The 21,511-nt window shown below is 44.2% G+C and overlaps 1 protein-coding gene across 1 annotated transcript in view; it reads right to left on the bottom strand.

Moving 5' to 3' along the window:
- Positions 1–21,511, bottom strand: part of LOC105529665 (microtubule-associated tumor suppressor candidate 2-like) — a 209,059-nt gene that overhangs the window by 129,645 nt on the left and 57,903 nt on the right. The window contains exon 3 of the mRNA XM_011966848.1: positions 19,857–20,068. The gene's annotated coding sequence lies outside the window, so the exon portion shown is untranslated. The remainder of the gene's footprint in view (positions 1–19,856; positions 20,069–21,511) is intronic.

Here is a 21,511-nt window from a genome sequence, read left to right as displayed (position 1 = left end):
TTTGATCAAGTGATGACAAAATTAATCAGATAAACGATAAAAAAGTACTTAGAAGAGAACAAAGCCAACCTCCCCGACTCCGTCTTTATTTTCCCACTGGTGATATTAGCAACTTCACGGTACCTGTCACGGTGCTAAACTGAATGTCAACTCTGGTAAAAACATGAGGATTGAGTCAAAGAGACCTGGAATGGTTATGACCTCCCCATCCTGGTCCCAAACACCTGGATTAATTCCATGGAGACTGGAGTTGGGGGACAGTCCTTCTTGGGCTCTGGGGGTAGAGGCCATGCTGGGTCCTCACAGCCATAGGTGTGCCATCTCACGGGGCAGTGAACAGGCACTTACTGTAGCACAAAGCTCTGTGCTCTGGTAAACGCATGTTCAGAGTGAAGCGGCGGCCCAGTTGTGTATATGTGCTGGATTTCTAGTTGTGAAAAGCGACCAGAGTGTCTAGTCTTCCTCTGAGTAACTGTCAATAGGCCTCACATGATTGTAACATGCTGACTGCCTTTCATGGGACCTCAGATCACTAGATGGTGGAATGGAGTCTGCCAGTCCCAGTAAATGGCTTTGCCACGCACGCATTAAGTAATCCAAAGTCAATGTCTCCCTAAACACCTTCTCCAAACACCCCCCATAACTCATCTTTCACCAAGGCCTACTGGTTTTTACCACACACGTGTCTCCTAATGTCACCTGCCTCGCCCCTGCTCACTTTTGTCCAGGAGGGCATCATCTCTTGTCTCGTTCCTTTAACATCCCCTTGCGGGTCTCCCTCACTTCACTCCAGCCCCTCTCCCCTCCTTTGTTCGTCCTGTACAAGAGGGATCTTCACGGGCTCATGACCTAGACTGTCACATGCTCCTGTCACATGTCCACCCCACAGCTTACCGGCTTTCTCTTGTTCTTAGGGGCAGAGCCTTCATTCATCTGCCCACCTGTCATGCCCCTGCCTAGTCCAGCCTGGTAGTCTCTTCTCCATCCCTCCTTCTTAGGCTCTTAGAGGACTTCTGCCACCACAGGGCTTGGTGCTGAAGCTCCCTCCACTTGCAATCTGCATCATTTTACCTCTGCATCTGCCCAATGGAGTGTTCGGCTCTCGGCTCAATGGTCACTTTAGAACTGTTTCCTTCATCTCCTCTGCAAGGTCAGCTCTGCCTTCCATGTGCAGTCACTGTGCAGTGGGCCTCTCCCCTGAGCCACTTACCACACACGTCTGTAAAGTTCTGAATGTACGCGTATCTTTCAGGTTATATGTAAACTCGGTCAGGGCAGGGGCTGCTACCCAGTCCCCCAACTCAATCCCCAGTGCCCAGCATCCTGCCTAGCGCATAGTAAGCACTCAGTAAATATTTGTGGAATGAACAAATGAAAACTCTGAGATTCTGGGCCTTTATACTTTTAAACCCTTAGTGGTAAATCTACCCAGACACAAACAGCAAGGCTGGAGGAATTGCCTTTGAATCCCTCCCCTCCGTGAGTGGGAAGAGCAGGCCCTATGGGGATCTGTAGTCTGCTCCCAACTCAGCTCTGACTTTTGCAAACCCAGCAGGGGGAGCCATCATGCATTTCCATCTCTAAGATACCTGCTGTTTAGAATGTACGCTTTTTGGAGTTACTCTTACGGGGAGTAACTGGGCAGCTGGACTCACTGCTCTACAACAATGTACATAATGTAAATGAATAAATACAGAAGAAAATTAACTCATTAAAAAATCTGTTGACAAATAAAAAGTGACAAAGACTCTTTCCTTGACTAAACTTTGGTTAGACTCCTCTGAGCCTCTTTTCAACCAGGCTTCCTCCTTGAGGCACATCTTCCACCTGTCCAGTCCCACTGGAGCAAGAATCTGGCTAAGTCATTTTAGCGAGAATCCCCCCTGCCCTTGTTATCTGATCACTCTCCATTGCTGACCAAAGTCCTCAACCCTCATCCTGCCTTCAGCAAGAAACCTGTCAAGTCAGATTAGCGCAAATCCCTTACCCTTGATGTCTCCTCTTAGAAATGTTCCATCCCCTTACCCTTCACCCTGCCCCTGGGCTGTAAGTCACTGGCTGCCTTTGTGGTATTCAGAGTTGAGTCCCATCTCTCTCTCCTATTGCAAAAGTTTTGACACTGATCACAATAGTTCTGAATGGACTGAAATGGGATTCCCTGTTTGAGACAGAGAGACAGTTCACTGCATCCCATGTGGGACAGCACTAGGAAAGGTTTGATCAGAGAAATGAGTCATATCTTTCTTCCAGTGGGTAGGAGTCCTTCCTTTTTGGCAAACAAGAAAATGTCTCACTTTGGCTCATGCTTGGAAGAGATGACGTTCTGGGTGCAGGTGGTTCTATTCCTGATTGGCTCAGAACACAGAAGCTCTACCCAGACATCCATTCGTCCCTAAGCCGGGGAAAAAGGACAGACAACGACCAGGAAGGGCTCAGCAGCAGCAGCAAGAGGCAAACCTGCATTAGAGACTTCAGCGCTGGGGAATACGAGGCAACTGCCAAGGATGGATGGGATGGGGCGGGGAGGCTAAAGGAATTCCCTGTCCCCATTTCCGCCCTTTCTGAAGGGTAGAGGAAGACACCTAAGAAAGGTTTATGGAGCATTCTAATGGCTTCCTTCCATGGACCTTTTCTTGCGGCCCTGACATCTCTACTTTTTGGCCTCCTCTGTGCCTGGACATTTGGTCACAAGGAGAGCTTGGGAATCTGCAGGTGTGAAACACCCAGCACCCAGGGCTGCTCTGAGCATCGCTCTGCAGAGAGCAGGGACAGGCCACAGAGCTACCCTAGGGACCACAGGGACAATGAAATCAGACATGATCTTCTGGTTGGACCATAAAAGAACACGTGTTGCGCTAGTATTTTGGTAGCATGGCCTAGTATTTCTCACAAATGTTGGCACATTTTCAGCCAGCCTTATGATGCTTCTGAGACTTTATTTTGTACCAGCAACTGGCGCCTGGAAACCTGTGTTGGTCCTGCTCCCTGCTGAACTCTGGAGCCCAGCAGAGTGGCTGGTCCACCGTGGACCCTCAAGACAAATGTAATGAATGGACAAATGTGAACAGGGTTGGGATTAAAATTGCATCCCTACACTAGCATTACCAACTGATATAGCAGTCCTCACAATTATCCTTTTCAAAGCATAGCTAGGTGTTTTTAGGCCACCAGCATAGCTTGAATAGGAGCTGTGGTCTGTTTTCAGCTAGGAATAACTGTTAAAGGCAAGCAGTTTAAACTAAGACAGGCTAGGGGCATTGTTGGCTGGAGTCCCAAGCTGGGGGCTGCCATGTTTGAATGATATCCAGGCTGGCAGGCAAGCCTATTTCTCGTTGAAGCATTGGATGTCAGCAGTGTGTACCCTGGGGAGATGTCAGCAGCTGTGCAGACAGGTCTTGTGTTCCCAAGCTATTGTCAGAACTGTAGATAAGAGGAACAAACCACACGGATCATGGTCCCTGGTAATCACGAGTAGCAGAGGCCTTTATCTTAATCCTTTAGCTCTTGAGAGACCCAGACTTTGCTAATGGACATGGGAATTCAGAATCCAGCTTGGCCTGAGCTCCTCTCACGGCCTGTTTGGGTTTCCTCTCTATATGCTGAAACAGCATCCAAATCATGAATGCGTGCACCAGGTCAAATCTCGCTTCCGAGGAGATTTTCTTTGAAACAGAATGTAACATGTCAGACCTTGGACTATAAAAAGCTGGTATTTTTAATTGAGTAAGGGTCATAAATAATTATGATTCTAACAGAAAGTTCAGATGATATCAGAAATCTAAGGGAGACAGGATTTCCCCTGGGCTTGGATAAGTAAATGGAACTCATCATTACTTTGTTGCACTACGGAAAAGTTTCTTCCCATAGAAGACTATTCTTCTGGCTGTAATATTTCCCTTTACTCTCTACCTTTCTTCAGACATAGTCACAGAAAGAGTATTTTATAAATACCTACAGATGTTTTTCTCTCCCTTTGGGGATTTTGCTGGGTGCACTGAAAAAGCATTCATTAGCTTAAAAGTATTTTTCAAAATGCAACCCCACTTCAGGTTTAATTATATACAATATAGGTCAACTTATTTTAAATGGTCCCAAAGTGGCTGTCCCTGAACTACTTTATATGTTTTGCATGAGTAAGTTTTCCTATTACTGAGATAAAGTGGACAGTTAGAAGCTAAAGACACATGTTTCCTCTATGTAAGTGGCCTGTGGATGGTTATCCAGGACAGTAATAAGCAGATGGAACTGGAAGATGCTGCGTCTCCAGGTGCCGCATCTCCTTTTCCAGCAGATTTGAACGGCCTGCCCCTCCCGTGGCACAGTCCGTGCCTTTGGCAGAGAGAGATTCCTTCTCGCCAGGCTTCTGCGTGCACTTTCTGACGGGATCTAACATGTTAGGGGCTGGTTCTGTCCCCCAAAAGGGAGGGAAGGTGGCAGGCCTGGTGTGGCAGGAATGCAAAACTGAAAGCGCCAGGACGAGAAATCTTCCCTACACAGACACACAGTTTCCTCAAATCAGAAGACATTTTCCCATGTGAAACAACATTTGAAAAGAGTCACTTAGTCATCCTTGCCTTAGAAACACGTCCCTGCCTTCGCTAGGCACAGTGACCATTCTCTCTTGCTGCGGGGCCTCCAGAGGAGCTCACTGGGTCACCCTGCTACCCCCCATACTTGAGATGACCATGAACTTAAAATAGACCTCACACTTTTCCTTTTCCTTTAGTCTTCACATCTATTTTAAAATATATTTTTTACTAAGATGGCTGGTAGGCATTACACTGCCTACCAGCCTAAAGACCTGCATGAGAAAAAAAAAGTATATATATATAACATACTCAATTTTCATGTCATTTAAACTTGTGTTTGCCATTTGCCATGACTTGTATGTCATTTAACAAGACTAGAAGCAGCCAAGGAAACAGCCAAAAATACAAAGAATATATATCCATCATTAAATACATGTCTGTGTTAAGTGGCTAGACTCTGTGGCCCAATACTATCGAATAGGTGCACCCATCACCTGAGTAGTGTACACTGTACCCAATACGTGGTATTTTATCCCTTGTGCCTTTCCCGCACTCTTCATTTCTGAATCTCCAACGCCCATTATACCACTCTGCCTGCCTTTGCCATACCCATAGCTTAGCTGTACTTACAAGTGAGAACAAACGGTATTTGGTTTCCATTCCTGAGTAACTCCCCTTAGGATAATGGCCTCCAGCTCTGCCCAAGTTGCTGCAAACGACATTATTTTATTCTTTTTTATAGCCGAGTGGTATTTCAAGGTGTATAGATATAGTAGGTTGGTGCAAAAGTAATTGCTGTTTTTGCCATTAAAAGTAAGTAATTGTGGTTTTTGCTATTAAAAGTAAGTAATTGTGGTTTTTGCCATTAAAAGTAAGTAATTGTGGTTTTTGCTATAAAACTGCAAAAGTAATGGCTTTCTTCTCTCTGGAACTCCTATCACAAAAATATTAGACCCTTTTTAAATTGTCGGTTAGGTTCCTGAGGCTCTGTTCTTTAAAAATTATTTTCTTTCTGTTATTCAGATTGGACAGTTTCTACTGCTTTATCTTTAAGTTCACTGACTTTTTTCTCTGTCATTTCCATCCAGTGAGTTTCTTATTTTGGTGGTTGTATTTTTTAGCTCTAAAATTTCCATTTGTTTCTTCTGTGTATCTTCTCTTCCTTTGATACATGTTTCTTTGAAAAATTTCAAGGGTAACTGCTTGTACTTCCTGAAGCACTTTGCAATAGCTAATTTTGACACTTTTTGTCAAATAAATGCAACATCTGTGTCATCCTGGTTTTATTGTTTGTTGATTAGCTTTTCCCATATAAGCTGAGGTTTTCCTGATTCTTTGTATGCTAAATAGTTTTAAATTGCATTCCAAGCATTTTGAATATTACATTATAAGACTCCTCTGGGCCTTGCTTAAATCTAATGAAAAATCAGCAGCAGGCAATCAGTGAGGTAGAGTTCAGGTTATCAGTTCCATCCAGCCTTCTGTAAGTTGTGTTTCCAAAGTTAGCTCCATTTTCAAAGCTTTTGAAGTGCTAATAGAATCCATACCTCATGTGCATCCCACAATGGCCAGTCTAGCACTCTGGTGATGGTTTGCCCTGTAGTTCAATTCTCAAAGTCTGTATATGCTTTTAGGATGAGAGTCACATACAGCTCAGGGGTGAGCCCAGGGGTTCAAAAACAATGTAAGGGGTCACTTTCCTACGTTCCTCCTTTGCCTCAATATCTGCTATCCTTTCCAGTTCCCTGGGTGTTCCCCTTGTTAGTCCTCGAGCCAAAAAGCTGGGCCTTTAGTTACCCTGCTCTGTGCACTTTTCACAACTGTGCTCCTGTTTGTGGACAGATGGTAAGTGTACACAGAGGTAATAAAAACAGGGACCACAGCTCCTGCAAGCAGACGAGAAAGTTCCCTTCCCTTATGGTTTCCCTCTGGCAGGTTCGTGCTACCACCACTGCAAGGCTGCACATAGATTAGGGTATGGGGAAAAGAAGAAAAATGACACAGAGTTCCTTTTCCCACTTCTTGAGTGAGACCTAAAAAGTTTCTCCTGGAGCTCTTTCCGTCCAGGTCCCAGTCTCCACTTCTAGGTTTTAAGCTGAACGGACTTCAGGTCAGAGCATATTGGAGAGAAAAACTTGTACGTTCACCACTCATTTTATCATACTTTCAATTCAACTCTTCTTTCTAATCTGCCTGCTCCATATCCTTTTAAGTTCTCAAATAGTTGCTTGATGCACTCGGTCCACTTGTTTGTAGCTGCATTTAGTGGGAGAAGCAGAGTAGAGTGTGCCTCCTCCATCTTACCCGGAACTGGAACTCAACTGAGATCTTTTGGATCCCTTGCTTGGTTTGTGTGTTGGGTCTTCATAAAAGTTACGGTCATTCTGAGGAGCTGCTATTGCTGATAATATACATATGGATCTGAAGAAGTAAACAAGCCGGTCCATATAAGGAAGAAAAATAATTCTGGTTATCTTAGGTATGAAAACGAGCATTGGCCTTCACTTTTGAGGGAAACATAGCAGCTTGTGGCTCTCACTTAACAGCCACCTGCTATAACACCTGAATCTCCTTCATGGCTTTATCTGGGCATGGTGGGTGGTCTTCTGTGGGTGGGTGTTTGTCCCCAGGTGCAGGGTAGAGTGTTGAGCTCCTGGCCAACCTTATAGCTAATCTTAACATATAATAATTGTTACCAAGATCTGGTAATTTAGGGCAGCAAGAAACCAGCAAGGTACTAGTGCTCCCTCATTCATGGTGTCAAACTGTCCGATGGAGCTTGGCTTATCATTGCAGACACTGAATGCTGTTCTTCATTGTCAGAAGTGAGGCATCTCAGCATGAGGTCAAGATGCTATTTTGCATTGATGTTTTGGTCTGTTGGTGCTGCTAGATGTGATCAATCAATTTCCCATCTTTGTCAATGGAATGTCAAAGCTAGAAGAGTGGAAGGTGCACACTAGATTTGGAGGCAGGAGATCCTTGTGAAGTCTTTCGCCTGCCAGCTTTATTGAGGTACAATTGATGAATAAAATTTCTATAAATTTAAGGTGTATAATGTGCTATTTTGATATGCATATAAATTGTGAAATGATTACCACAATCAAGCTAATTAACACATCCATCACCTCACAGTTACCTTTTGTGCTTGTGTGTGTGTGTGGCGGGGGGGTGCTGAGGACACTTAAGATCTACTCTCTTAGCAAATATCATGTATACAACACAGAATTATTAACTATAATCACCATGCTGAACACTAGGCCTCCAGCACTTATCTGCACAAAGTCTTGATTCTATGGCTTATTGATCATGAGACCTCTGGCAAGGAACAACTTCTCTTCCTCTGTTTCTTTACCTGGAAAACAGGAATACTAAGAGTTCTCCTGCCTATCTTTTGGCAGTGCTGAGAAGATCAAATGAGGTGTTTTGAAACAATTAGGTGGGATATTTGACTGGAATTTTCTTAAAGGGAAGTCCTATGTCATATCAATTCTATTATTTGGAGAACTGCCAGGTTTTTGAGAAACATTTAATGAATAAAATAATAAACAAAATATTATTTGATCAAGGCAATATGAGTTATCTATAACATAGGCATCAAAATACCTACATCAAAAGGTTAATGTGAAGAGGCTACGTGCGGTGGCTCACGCCTGTAATCCCAGCACTTTGGGAGGCTGAGGTGGGCAGATCACCTGAGGTCAGGAGTTTGAGACCAGCCTGGCCAACATGGTGAAACCCCATCTCTACTAAAAGTATAAAAATTAGTCAGGCATGGTGGTGGGTGCCTGTAATCCCAGCTACTCGGGAGGCTGAGGCAGGAGAATCATTTGAACCCAGGAGACAGAGGTTGTAGTGAGCTAAGATCACACCACTGCACTCCAGCCTGGGCAACAGAGTGAGACTCCATCTCAGAAAAAAAAAAAACAGTTAATATGAAGATATTAAATGAAATAATATGCATTAAAAAATAAGTAACATATCATGCTCAGAATACATCAGGTGTTTACTATTATTTTTTCTTCTAAATCCTGGAAGCGTTTCAGCTAATTTTTGAGGTTGAAGCAACAGGACTCTCAGAACTGCAATAATTGGACATCACCTGAGCACACAAGTCACTGGAACCCAATAGAATCAGCCTGAAATATCAATAGTTACCTTCATGTTTCTTACATTTTCTTTAAGAACAGACTCCTTTATCATTATGTGTCCCCCTTTATCTGTGGGAATCTTGTTCTATAGTCTGCCTTGTCTGAAATTAGTGGGGCTATTCCAATTTTCCTTTGATTAGTGTTAGCATGGTGTATGTTTCTCCATTCCTGTACTTCTAATTTGAGCTATATATTCAAATTGGGTTTTTTTTTTTTTTTTGGTGGATAACATATAATTGGGTGTTATCTTAGTCCATTTTCTGATTCTATAACAGAATACCACAGACTGGGTAATCCATAAAGGAAAGAAGTTTATTTCATTCACAGTCTGGAGGCTGGGAAGTCCAAGAGCATGGCACTGACATCTGGTGTAGCTCATTCCATGGCAGAAGGGAGGATGGAAGGCATAAGTGAGTGCATGACACAGAGGGACAAGATAGGAGCCAAATATATCCTTTATCTAGAGTCCACTCCAGGATAATGCCATTAATCCCTTAATGAGGGTGTAGCCTAATCACCTCTTTCTTTTTTTCTAGAGACAGGGTCTCCAGCTATGTTGCCCAGGCTGGAGTGCAGAGGCTATTCACGGGTGCAATCACAAAGCACTATAGCCTTGAACTCCTGGGCTCAAGTGATCTTCCTGCCTCGGCCTCCTGAGTAGCTGTGACTACAGGTGCACACCACCACACCCAACCTAATCACCTCTTAAAGGCACTACCTCCTAATACTGTTACAATGACGACTAAGATTTCAATACATGAACTTTTCGGGGACACATTCAAACCATATCACATTTAAAAAAAAAAACATTTTCTCTCTCCCTTTCAGAGTTAAGCTTTTGCCATGTTGCCCAGGCTGGTCTCAAACTCCTGAGCTCAAGCAGTCCACCCACCTCGGCCTTCCAAAGTGCTGGGATTATAGGCATGAGCCACTATGCCTAGCCAGATCTGTCTTTTAACTGGGGCTGTTTAGACCATTCACATTGAAAGTGATTATGGATATCTCTGAATTACTATTGACCATCTTTGTAATTATTTTCTATTTATTATACTTGTTTCTTTTTTCCTTTCTTTTTCTTCCTCCTTCATGCTTTTAAAATAAATACAGAATTCTGACCCTGAGTTTCAACCTGAAACAAAAATTGGGGAAATATTATTGAAGAAGAATTTGAGAAATAATATCACCTCATATCTATTTTGTCAGCACAATACTTAGGATAAATCTTTGTTCTCAAGAGAATACTGTCATGTAATAGAGTTTCAGTATTTTGGGATTTTAAACGTTTTTCTTTCTTTTCCTGGGAGGGCAGAAGTGATGAGATTTTACTATCTCCAGGGACTGGATTACAGGTATAGATCACTTTCATTGTTAGGTTTGTGCCATATGTAATTGCTTTTATGAATTATCTCATAGGCAAACTGTTTGCAGTGTACCACATAAATCTCATTCTTGCTGTTTTAGTAATTTGATTGTCAGGAATAAAATGAAAAATGAAAGGAGCTGAGCTGTGTGTTTTTAATTTCAAAACTAGTTTCAATCAGGTTTGTGGCATAGGCAGGACTGTAGCTCACACTTTAGGAAGCAAAAGGGAGGAGAGCAGCATTTGCTTTTGGTAAAACTCTCTGGAATTTAAGGTAATACTTGGCATGAGTTCTTTTCTCTGGGCAGAGATTTTCATTTCTAGACAACGTCCTGTAGATGGTGCCATTGCCACTCCTCACAGGATAGAAGAATTGGCTTCTCTGTGGGCTGAAACGAGGCAGAACTAAATAAACTAAATAAACCATTTGATAATAGAGGAACCAGGAAAAGCTGGGTGTCCTTGCCTCTTTACAGGTACTCTTCCCAAACTGCCCAACTCCAGGGTACTTCCTCATTCTGTAACCTTTTCTCCCACCGCCTGGTACCTGGTATTGTAAATCACTCTCACCTGTCAGAGATGCCCCTCCATTTGGCTTCTGCGAGATGGGATTCTCCCCTTTCCTGCGACCCCTCCCAGCAGCTCCTCTCTCTCCTTGCCTGGCCTACTGTTCCTCGCCTGGCCCCATGAAGGACGCACAGGCATTTCCCAAGATGCTGTCCCAGGTCAGCTTCCCTCCTCTGCATATGCCCTCCTGTGAATCGCATCCCTTTCATACCACTGTGCATAAACCACCCCGAGCTTGCTTCTCTAGAGCCTCCCTCTTCTCTCCTGACATCTACACCTCTACTTAATTCCCTCATGGAGATCTCAGCATTGCCAAACAGAAAGAGTCCCGGACATCAACACAGGGGGCTGTACCAGCTCTGGAGGGATGCAGGATGGTAGGAAGCATAAAGTGCGTTAATTTTTTTGAATTATTTTTTATGGATGCATATGTGTACCTATTTATGGGGTGTATTTGATATTTTGATAAATGTATTGAATGTTTAATGATCAAATCGGGGAATTTAGGATATTCATCACCTCAAACATTTATCATTTCTTTGTGTTGCAAACATTTCAAATCTTCTCTTCTGGCTATTTTGAGATGTAACAATATATTGTTGCTAACTGCAGTCACCCTACTATGCTATCAAACATTAGAACTTATTCTATCTAACTGTAAGCATTAACTCAATTAATGCAAGAGAAGCAGCAATTCAGAGCCACCTTGCAATTCCTGGAGAGGATGGGTGGGACACAGGGTACTCCCAGGAGGTGGGACAGGTGATATATGGGTTAGAAGTAGAATCTGGGAGAAAAAAAAAAAGAAAAACTACAGGTTCCTTGGCATTGCTTTATTTTTCCCTGGACTTGAGGACTTGAGGGCTCACTGATGCATAAAATGTACAGTTTCAGAGCAGATTTCTTCAAGGGAACCCATGACCCCTTTAAACATTTCAGAGCTGTTTATGCACATAATTCCTAAGTTCTCAGCAGTCTGTGATTTCTGTGTGGGTGTTGTTGGGGCTGGGGTGAAGTGGGTTCATCCTTTATCGTCTGGGTATCTTGAACCCTCTTAGTTGTCAGGTTCACAGCCTGATCCTCAGGCTCTGTATCTGCCCTCTCCTTTCCACTGGGACTCCAGGTCCCCCCGACCCTTCTCACCTCTTGCCTGGATTTTTACTCCACTGGCAGAGCCTCCTACGTGCTTTCCCTACCTGGGGTTTTCTTGCTGCCATCCATCTCAAACCTGGCACAGAGTTAATCTTCCTAAAACACAGCGCTGCAGCTGTTTCCAAAACTCAGCGCCTCCTGCCTGCCTCCGCGAGTGCCTCTTCTCTTTTATTTGCGATTCAAGGCCCTGAACTCTTCAGCCTCATTCCCCACCATCATCAGTCCTGCACCCAAAGCTTTAGGCAAATTAAGACTCTTTAATCTTCCACAGAGTGGTCCTGCCCTCTCCCCATGCTGCACCGCTCTCTGCTCAAGTTCTTCCTGCTGCCCCGGAAGGCCCGATTCCTCCACCTTTGCCTACTGAGATCCTATGTGTTCCTTGGCCCACTTCACAAGCCATACTCCTCTCTCAAGGCGACCCTGCCCTGGGTACCCTGGCTGCTTGACAGGCTTCACAGTCCACTCTGCCCTCCCATGATTTCAGTGAGCATCTCTTCCCTAGAATTGGAACTCAGGGGCTGCAATGTGGTTTTCAAGTCATCCATTTACCAAGTGGATGGACCATAGACAGAATGACTAGGATGGACCATTCCTTATGTTTGGAATTGGAGATGATTCAGGGTGTGTGTCTATTGAGGAGGAGGCGGAGGGATGCAGACCCAGGGAGGGAGGCTCACGTCATAACCTGCTACAGGCGATGAGGTACCAGTTTTAGTCCCACATAACAGGCACTCCAAAAGCCACCAGGTCTCTCAACCCCTGCTAGAAACCAAATGCCAAAGGAACCAAAGAGAAGGCTCAGCCTCAACAGGCAACTACTAGAGGGCTATCTCTCTCCCCATCTCTCTTTGCACTTGGTGGTGTCTCCAGGGAATAATATGCTAGAAACAGATTCATGATTCAGATGCTCCACAGATGTTTGTTATTTAAATGATTTTTCCCAAAGAGAATAATCTAACTTATATTTTCAAAACTGTGATGGTCCCATACCAGGTATGCTTAGAGCAGGCCACAGGGATCAATAGGTATATCCTACCCCCTGAGGAAGGGCAGAGCACTTTCTGGTGCTTAAGTGTCATGCTCTGCCAACTGAGCAGCAGGCAATGATTTTCTGGTATTTAAACAGTGCTTGATATGGTTTGGCTGTGTGCCCACCCAAATCTCATCTTCAATTGTAGCTCCCACAATTCCCACGTGTCATGGGAGGGACCTGGTGGGAAGTAACTGAACCATGGGGGCTGGTCTTTCCCATGCCACTCTTGTGACAGTGAGTAAGTCTCACAAGATCTGATGGTTTTATAAAGGGGAGTTTCCCTGCACAAGTTCTCTTCTCTTGTCTGCCACCATGGGAGACGTGTCTTTCACCTTCTGCCATGGTTGTGAGGCCTCCCCAGCCACACGGAACTGTGAGTTCACTAAACCTCCTTCTTTTGTAAATTGCCCAGTCTCAAGCATGTCTTTATCAGTAGTATGAAAACAGACTAATAGAACACCCCACAGAGTCAGAGGCACTGAATTAAATCACAGAGCCTGGGCCTGACAGCCCCTTCATTCTAGTCTTGTCCTTGAAACTGGACCCTTAGTAACTCCATTTTATAGAAACACTGAGGTCTAGGAAAGTTAATAAACTCATCTCTCATGGGAAAGAGGTTCTGGGGCTGAGACAACCATATTTCCTCTCATTAGGGAGTCATTATTTTTGAATATTGTTTTTCCTTTGACTTGTGTTTAGTTGGAGGGGAGTTTACAGCATTTATTTTCAAATAAGTTGCCAGTGACATTTAAGTGAAGACTCTGGTATCTGCCAGAGGCCATGGGTCTAGAAAGGTTGGGTGGGATGGCCAGGTGACACTCCATGTCCCATCTGCTCTGTGGCCTCTCTGGCCTGCAGGATGGCTATGCTGAATTCTGTATCCCAGAATATCTTAAAGGCACACACTTTTACTACAGACCAGGTTTAACCAACTGCCCACCAGGGTCTGGGGAAAGCCTCAGGCCTCTTCTGCAAAGGAGAGGCTGACATTCACCTTTCTCCTCCCATGGCACCTATCTGCCTTCAAAAGAATGTCATTTAATTACCACCACCACCACCAACAAAACCCAAATAAAAAAGCACATTGATGACAAAGCATAAGTGAGATAAGCTGAATGGGACAATTAGTTTCCACCTTGGTCAGGTATCTATTCTCATCTTATTGCAGCTTATTGTGAAATTTATATTATCATCAATAGACTTGGGTTTTATCAGGCTTCAGTACCAAGGATCTTCCATGAATGTTGAGAAGACTTTGCTATTTTGAATTTCATTTTCCACTGACCATGATGTTTTGCATGACTGACACCACAGGCCAAGGGTTCTTATTACTTCGAAGAGCTGCTTGGCATAGCTGGGGGATTCTATCCCTTGATATCAGGAATATTTTGATATTTGGGGGTTGTGCTAAAAAATTCCTTTAGCTGAAGTCCTACAAGTGAAACCATACGGACACTCATGGTTCTTTTAGCAAAGCACTGTGGGGGCACTTATTTTTGTGACACATATTCTTTCAGAACAGCAACCATAGGAACCATTAATTTACCTTGAATTTACCACTTCACTAGCACTCTCTACTGTGTTATAGGCTGAATAACTGTCAGAAATGCCACCCTAAGTGCTCACATTTTCTTTAAGCCTTTGGTTATTCATGATAAAATTAAGGGAAGAGAAGATAATCGCAGAGCATCATTTATAAGTGGGAGAGGCACAAAACACTATGTTTAAATGACCATGTTTTGGATTTAGGAAGCAACAAAGAGCTTACTGTTTTCAATTCTGATCAGGTATAATTACTGCTCCGAGAGCTCCATTCAGTGGGAAAATCTCTGAAATGTGAAGTCCTTTGGCTGGCGGACATAACAGCTTTTCTACTGCTTTAGGAGCTCAAGAGCAACATTCATTCTGATGAATCCCTGAATTTAAAATCTGAATGCATTAAACAGATAAAGCCAGCGAGCCTTTATTTTCCAAAGGGGTTCTTCTGCTGTCTCTTCTCTCTTCCCCTTTCACATACACCCTGCCCTGACGCACGAACCAACCAGGTGTTATGAAGCACTCAAGGTGAGCTGGGGCCAGCTTCACTATGAGGAGTCTGCAATCCATACTAGAGCAATCACTGCACTTTTAAAAACAGTTCCCCAGTGACTAGATCTCTATTCAGAAGCCATTAACTAATTTACCAAGGGCTTAAAGATATGCAGGGAGTGGGGGCACTCTGCAGACAGCAGGTGTTGGGTGTTCTCGTCCCAATACGCTTTCCTTCCTCTTTGCTCACCCCACATTCTGCTTCTCTCTCCATCCTGCTCTTCCAAGACTCCTTCCCATTATCAATGATGAGGCTTCCACTTGAGCACATAGCATTTTTTTTTATGGCAACAGCTTAAACCATTACATCGTTTTCTGTGTGTTTAACTTTTAGTTTATTGTTTCACCTGTTTTGCAGTTGTGCATTTCCCCCCTTAATACATCAAAAGCACCCTGATGATTGTGAGGAGAGGGAGAAATAGCATCATAATATAGTGGAAAAATACGGGTGTTGGGTGTGGCCTGGCCTGGTATTTGTATCTTGGCTCCATCACTTTCTAATTATATTGTCTTCAGAGGACTACGCAAACTCCCCGAGCCTCAGTTTCCCCAAGTATCACATGAGGATGATATCTACAACAGCTATGGTTGTTGTGAGGGTTAAAATAATGTCTGTTAAGTGCCCAGGACATAGTAGATGGTTAATAAATAAAAGCTCTATTGTTAAAGTTCTACCTCTTTCTTTTTTGAATCCTCCCTACCTACCCACCCCATAGGGTAGAGGCAGAGTTGCTAAAGATTGTCTATTAATATATGTGAACTGAAGGTGAAAGGCTGAAGTTCAAATACACAAAATATATAAAAAATAGACATACCCCTAACTAACAACAAGACACAGAGAAAGCAAATATGGCAGAATGTTAAGAAATATTAAACATGAATTATGGGGTATTTGGGTTTTATGCTTTCCACTATTCTATATGAAATTGTTTTTGTGATAAAAGGTCAAATAATAAAAGCCATAAAATATATACACACTTTGAGAAGAAGGAGGTTGGTGCACTATTAATTTTTTGGTACCCTTAGAGAGTCCAAAAATGCTTGACATTCATTTTCAGGTCTTTTATGCCTAAACTATTTAATAACATGTAAAAAAATTCAAAACTGTAATCTACAATCACATGCATCAAGTTAACAAAAGAAGACAAGAATGGATATGAAAAATACTGAGTAAGTATAATAAATCTGATTAAAAGTAACATGAAAATCCATGTACCCTCAAAGGTAATGTATATAAAACTCCATGCTGCAGGGTGAGGACCATCCTCTGGATTGTTTCATGGATGAGCCACCAGGGGATGCTAAAGAGTGGCATTCCGGGGAACCACACAGCAAGAGCACCATCACACCATTCAACCTGACCCTGAGAAGCGCGAGTCCCTGGGAGTCACACTCATTACGACACCACTTGGGGGTCTGGGAGCACGGATTTAGCAGATCTGTTTGGCCTTTGGTGAGGAACATGCCTTGCTGCAGGGGCACAGCTGCCTGCAACCAGCGCAAGTGTGAGGCTGCTGTTGGCACCTAAGTGTGGCATCTTAGAATCCCCGGACGCTGGGCTCAGGCTGTGTTAGAGCTGACAGCTTTCACAGCTACTCTGCCAGGAGCTATAAAGCATGGGGTAGAGAAGGGAGATTCTTATCTGGGCTTCTAATTCTTTTTCTCTAGTGGTGAGGCTTACTTCCAACATATATTTAAATTAATGGCATCAGCACATTCAGGTAAAAATATATAGCAGTAACTGAAGAGCTATATTAGAAAATTATTTTCATTTTTATTTTAAAAAACTGTATTTTGAGATGGAGTCTCCCTCTGTCACCAAGGCTGGAGGGCAGTGGCGCAATCTTGGCTCACCTCAACCTCCGTCTCCAGGGTTCCAGCAATACTCCTGCCTCGGCCTCCCAAGTAGTTGGGATCAAAGGCACGTGCCACCACACTCGGCTAATTTTTAAAATTTTTTTTATTTTTGGTAGAGACGGGGTTTCACCATGTTGGCCAGGCTGGTGGAGCCTGGCCACTAAACATTATTTTTTAAAATTATTTTAAAGTACATTCCAGACCAAGCTCTTCAGGGGCTGTGACTGTGTTTTCACCTTCTCCCACTTGAGAGTAAAATTGTTGAGGTGGATCTTGACAGATATCTTTGTACTCAGAAAAGAATGTTTGATTGAATATTTGTTTAAAAAGTGCCTTTGCCAGCTGGGCATGGTGGCTCATGCCTATAATCCCAGGGCTTTAGGAGGCTGAGGCAGGAGGATCCCTTGAGACTAAGAGTTTGAGACCAGCCTAGGAAACATAGTGAAACCCATCTCTATAAAGCATCTTTGCACATTAATTCACTACATTCTCACAATGACTTTGTGAAGAGCTATTATGAATTCTATTTTAAGTAGAGAAAACTGAGATTCAAAGTTAATGAGTCAGCCAGGGGGAAAGAGAGCAAGGACAGGGATGTTATTCCTACGGTGACGATGACGAAGTGCACTGAGGGGCAGGAACTTGCTCAAGGTCTCCCCACTGGATCGGGGCGGAGATGGAACTGACTCTAGGTTAGCACCGTGTCCTGTCTCCACCAGAGCATGCTCTGCAGATGAATATGCTACAGTGTATAAAAGATACACGTGCATTCCTTACAGGACGGAATTCTGGCAGGGCCTTCTAACCAGTAGAGCAAAGAGATCGTGCATTTTCAGGCTGTACAAGTCACGCTTCCTCAAAGCTGGTGTGCTCGACTCAGACCATATTTCACTCACAATAATAGTGCATGGGTTTCCCACAAGTGTGACATGGGGTACCTTGGGTTCTCCTGACCTGGTAACTTCAGAGGGCTCTATTGTTGAAGGTTCCAAGGCTGCTTTACCTCTATTTTCCCAGATTCTCCGCCCCATGTCACACCTCCTGGTCTAACTCGGTATTACTAGCAAATTCTCATATCCATCACCTTAAACTACATGGCATGCATGACGGCCTGCATAAAAGATGCTGATTATGTTCAATTAGGACTTTAACTTTAAAAAAAAAAATTTATCTTCCGTTTTTTCTTCTGGCATTTATCTGGCGAGAGAGAGAGAGCGTAGAGATCAGAAAGACAGAGAAAAAAAATACATTGTGTGGGAGGTGAAATGCCACGGTCATTTTTGAAGCTCATTTGGAGTTACTGGTTGTGATTTACTGAAAAGAAAATGAAATTCGTGTCCACCATCCGTCTTGCTGAAATGTCACGCCAAGTGCAGCTGTAGTAGCAGGGAGGTCCAGTGGAGATGCCTGCAAATCACCTGCCAGCCGCTGTTGGTCTCTGGTTTGAGAGCCACGTGCGTGCCGCAAAGAAGTAAAACCCATGGTCTGCAGGCCAACAAGGAACTTCCCTGGAACATGGAAATGCTCAACTACAGGGACCCCTAATTTTGGCACAGTTACTCTCTCCCCTGCCATGATCCCAAAAGTGGGGCCTAAAAGCTTCAACTTCTAGAACATGGAACATATTATCAATATGTTATATCAATATCTATTGCTTTGTCCATCCTGACTCTTTGGATGACGTCTGAAAGGTGGAGTCCCACAGCAGGCAGCACGGCGATATAAACGATATCCACAGGATCACTGAACGTCAAGGAACAGCCCTGTTTTCCTCTTTAGGCACAACCTGACAGTCAGTGGGAAATACGACGAAGCACCTTCCCTAACTGCAAAAATGCTCATCTTGACCATGCCCAGTCAGGCCCCTGGGCTCCTTGAAGATGTGTTTGTAACTTTCTTACAGGGGTGAGTCTTCAGCCACTTTACGCACACTTACCAGATCACGTCATGCATCATGACTAGACCAGAAAGGAAGGCATGAAATTCACATTGGCCATTTTCTGCTGGGGTTAAAATTCTGGTTGGGGAGGAGGCTGAAACTATTGGTAAAATGGAAATTTCAGGGTTGTCTATTCATCTTGTCATTTATTACCACAACAGACTGATAAATGGTTTTTTCTGTTGAAAGCTTTAAAGAAACAAAAATAACAACAAAAAACCAGCAGCTCAGGCTTCCATACTGGAGTAGAGTGGAAGGTGAAGGATGCCATAAAAGGCCAAAAAGGAAGCTGCGGGGGACATGGAGTCACTTCCCATTCTTCTGCTTTTCTTTTGAAATTGGCCGGATATTTCATTAATTCACTCTTATTTGGAGAGCATTTATACAGCACTTTTACATCCCCCCCATGTATAGATACCAGGAGGTCCATACATGAATCTCAAAAATGTGCATTTATAATGTTTATGCTTTTTCTCCCCCAAGGACACCTTGGTGACTTCAAGGTGGAGCACAAATGCAGTGGGCCACTAGGCTCCCACCTCTGTCCGCCGGGGAAAGGCTGGGAAGTTTAACTGCTCCATGGTTAATAACAGATTCAGTGTACACACACAGATCCAGACATTTGCAGAGGAGAAACCAAACTCCCTACATTTTCAGAAAAATCGAGGGTACAGGGAGAATCCAAACCTCTCCCCATGCCGCTCTGGGAACTGGGGCCATGGCCCTGAGTCCCAGGCCATGCACGTTCCATTGCCCACCAACAGCCGAGGTGGACGGGACTGTGGCCTTGTCTCCCTTTGATGTGATGTGAGCAGAAATGTTGGAGAGTGACCTCTCGCCTTGAAAATGCAAACAACCATATGCTCCATTTGCTGCAAAGATCTCACCTGCAAAAATGTCCCTGTATATCCTTTCCTTTCATTTTTTACATAATTTCCTCTTTCGGAATGAAGATGATTAATGATTCTTCCCAGACATATTTCTTTCACACCTAAGGATAAATGTGGCTCCCCAAAGATGATGGGATGCCTCAGGAGATTCTGCCCGAACTCCCGAAAATCCAAACTCCACTCTGATCCAAACTCAAACCCAAAACAGCAACACACACAAAGAACTGTCACCATCACCACCTTCTCCCCTAACCAAAATGCCCTTGGACCTTCACGAAATGGGGCCTCACCTTTCTAAAGAAATGCTGCGTGGCCACGGCAAGGGCATCAAAGCTGCAGATGGCCCTCCTCAGCTCCCCTTGCACGATGCCCAGCTGTCTGGTCTGCCGCTCACACCGCTCCTTCAGCCGCTGCACCAGCTGCCGCTCAGCCTCACGGGCCTGCGGGTCCGGCTTGGGCGGAAACCCATTTCGAGCTGCCGCAGTCCTCTGCTTTGGGTATCCTGTGAGAAACAAAACCAAACTCCAGTCACCTGTGAAAAAACACGCAGCACACAGGTGACAACGGTTTCTTATTACACAAGGAGTTCTTCAAGTGGTAGAGAAGAAATTGCCCACGGTTTGTCATCTTTAAGGACTGAAAAGCAAAAAACAGACAGGGACTAAAATTATTGTTCCATTAATGTGGTTCTAAGTGCAAGGTTTCCTGCTTGGAAAAAGGACAATAGACAAAACTGCCAAATTCCTTCCAGCTTCCGACACTTCTAGGCTTGCTTGGTTAGAGAAACATTTTTTTTTTTTCTTAAACGAGATTGCTCTTTGAAAATGTCTAATGGGAAATCAATCAGTCAATCCAGATAGAAGTCAGACCTATAATCATCTAGCAACCTTTTAATTGGGCACCAGAGAACACCCTGATGCCCCTTTCTTCGCCTTAGAGGCTACTCTAGTGACCCTTTTCTTCAATGTCAAGTCCAAGTCACAGCCCTGGCCACCTCTGCTCTAGCAACTCCCGACTTTAAATTCCTACAGGACCAATGTCCTGTGAGGTTTCCTGCAACACATCCCTCCAATGTGACTTGACGCCACCTCCGTGGCTAAAGGTACAGTCTGAGCCATCATCCCCTCTCGCTCTCTGATAGGAAGCCCTGCTTCCTCTCTTCCTTCACTACGCCACAGCCAGAATGACCTTTGCACACGAGAGGCAGGTCATGACTTGTGTGGACCCCTCTGTTCACTTTCTCTCACAGTAAAAAGAAAGTCCATACACCTTACCATGGCCTGCAAAGCCTTCTGTGACTTGGCTCTGGCCAGGTGAGTGTGAGGGGCCGTAGGGCCACAGAAGAAGGGGCAAGGAGCTCTGCCTGGGGTTGAGGACAGGGTTCTGGGGGGAAAGGAGTGGTGATTTTTAGGTTGAAGCTCAAAAAAAGAAAAGGCAAGGTCCCCCAAAATAGCACAGAGGAAAGCACTCCACCATGGCCCAAGACCCGTGTGTGGGCAGGCGCCTTCCTCTGGTCCCTCTGTGGGAGGCGCAGATAGACCCAGGACGCGCAGGCAGGCAGAGAACCCCTGCCATTGACAATGGGCTTACATCTCAAAGGCGCGTTCTTTCCTTCGCTCTAGTAGATCACACTCCTAGAGGACATGACACAGACACTGACCAGCACCATCATAAATTCACTCATATTTCAAATGTTTTCTTCCTCCTCTTTTTTCCTCCCCAAGATACCAGGGAGCAACATATAAAACAAATCAGAAAATGTAGCCCCTTTAGCACCTGGTGTACTGAGACAACATAGAGTAACGGGTTTGTGAATGTGCAAGTGGCCTCATCTTTTAAGGGGAAAGTGGTTAATTGATCTAAATGCTTCTAGTGGTTAATTTAAGGGTAACCATGCTAGCTGGGTGCGGTGGCTCAAGCCTGTAATCCCAGCACTTTGGGAGGC

This window comes from Mandrillus leucophaeus, unplaced genomic scaffold, assembly GCF_000951045.1.
Source record: "Mandrillus leucophaeus isolate KB7577 unplaced genomic scaffold, Mleu.le_1.0 Scaffold779, whole genome shotgun sequence".
In the NCBI taxonomy this organism is placed as follows: Eukaryota; Metazoa; Chordata; class Mammalia; order Primates; family Cercopithecidae; genus Mandrillus; species Mandrillus leucophaeus.
Note: the sequence above shows the minus strand (reverse complement) of the source record. Positions and strands in the feature narration are given on the sequence as shown.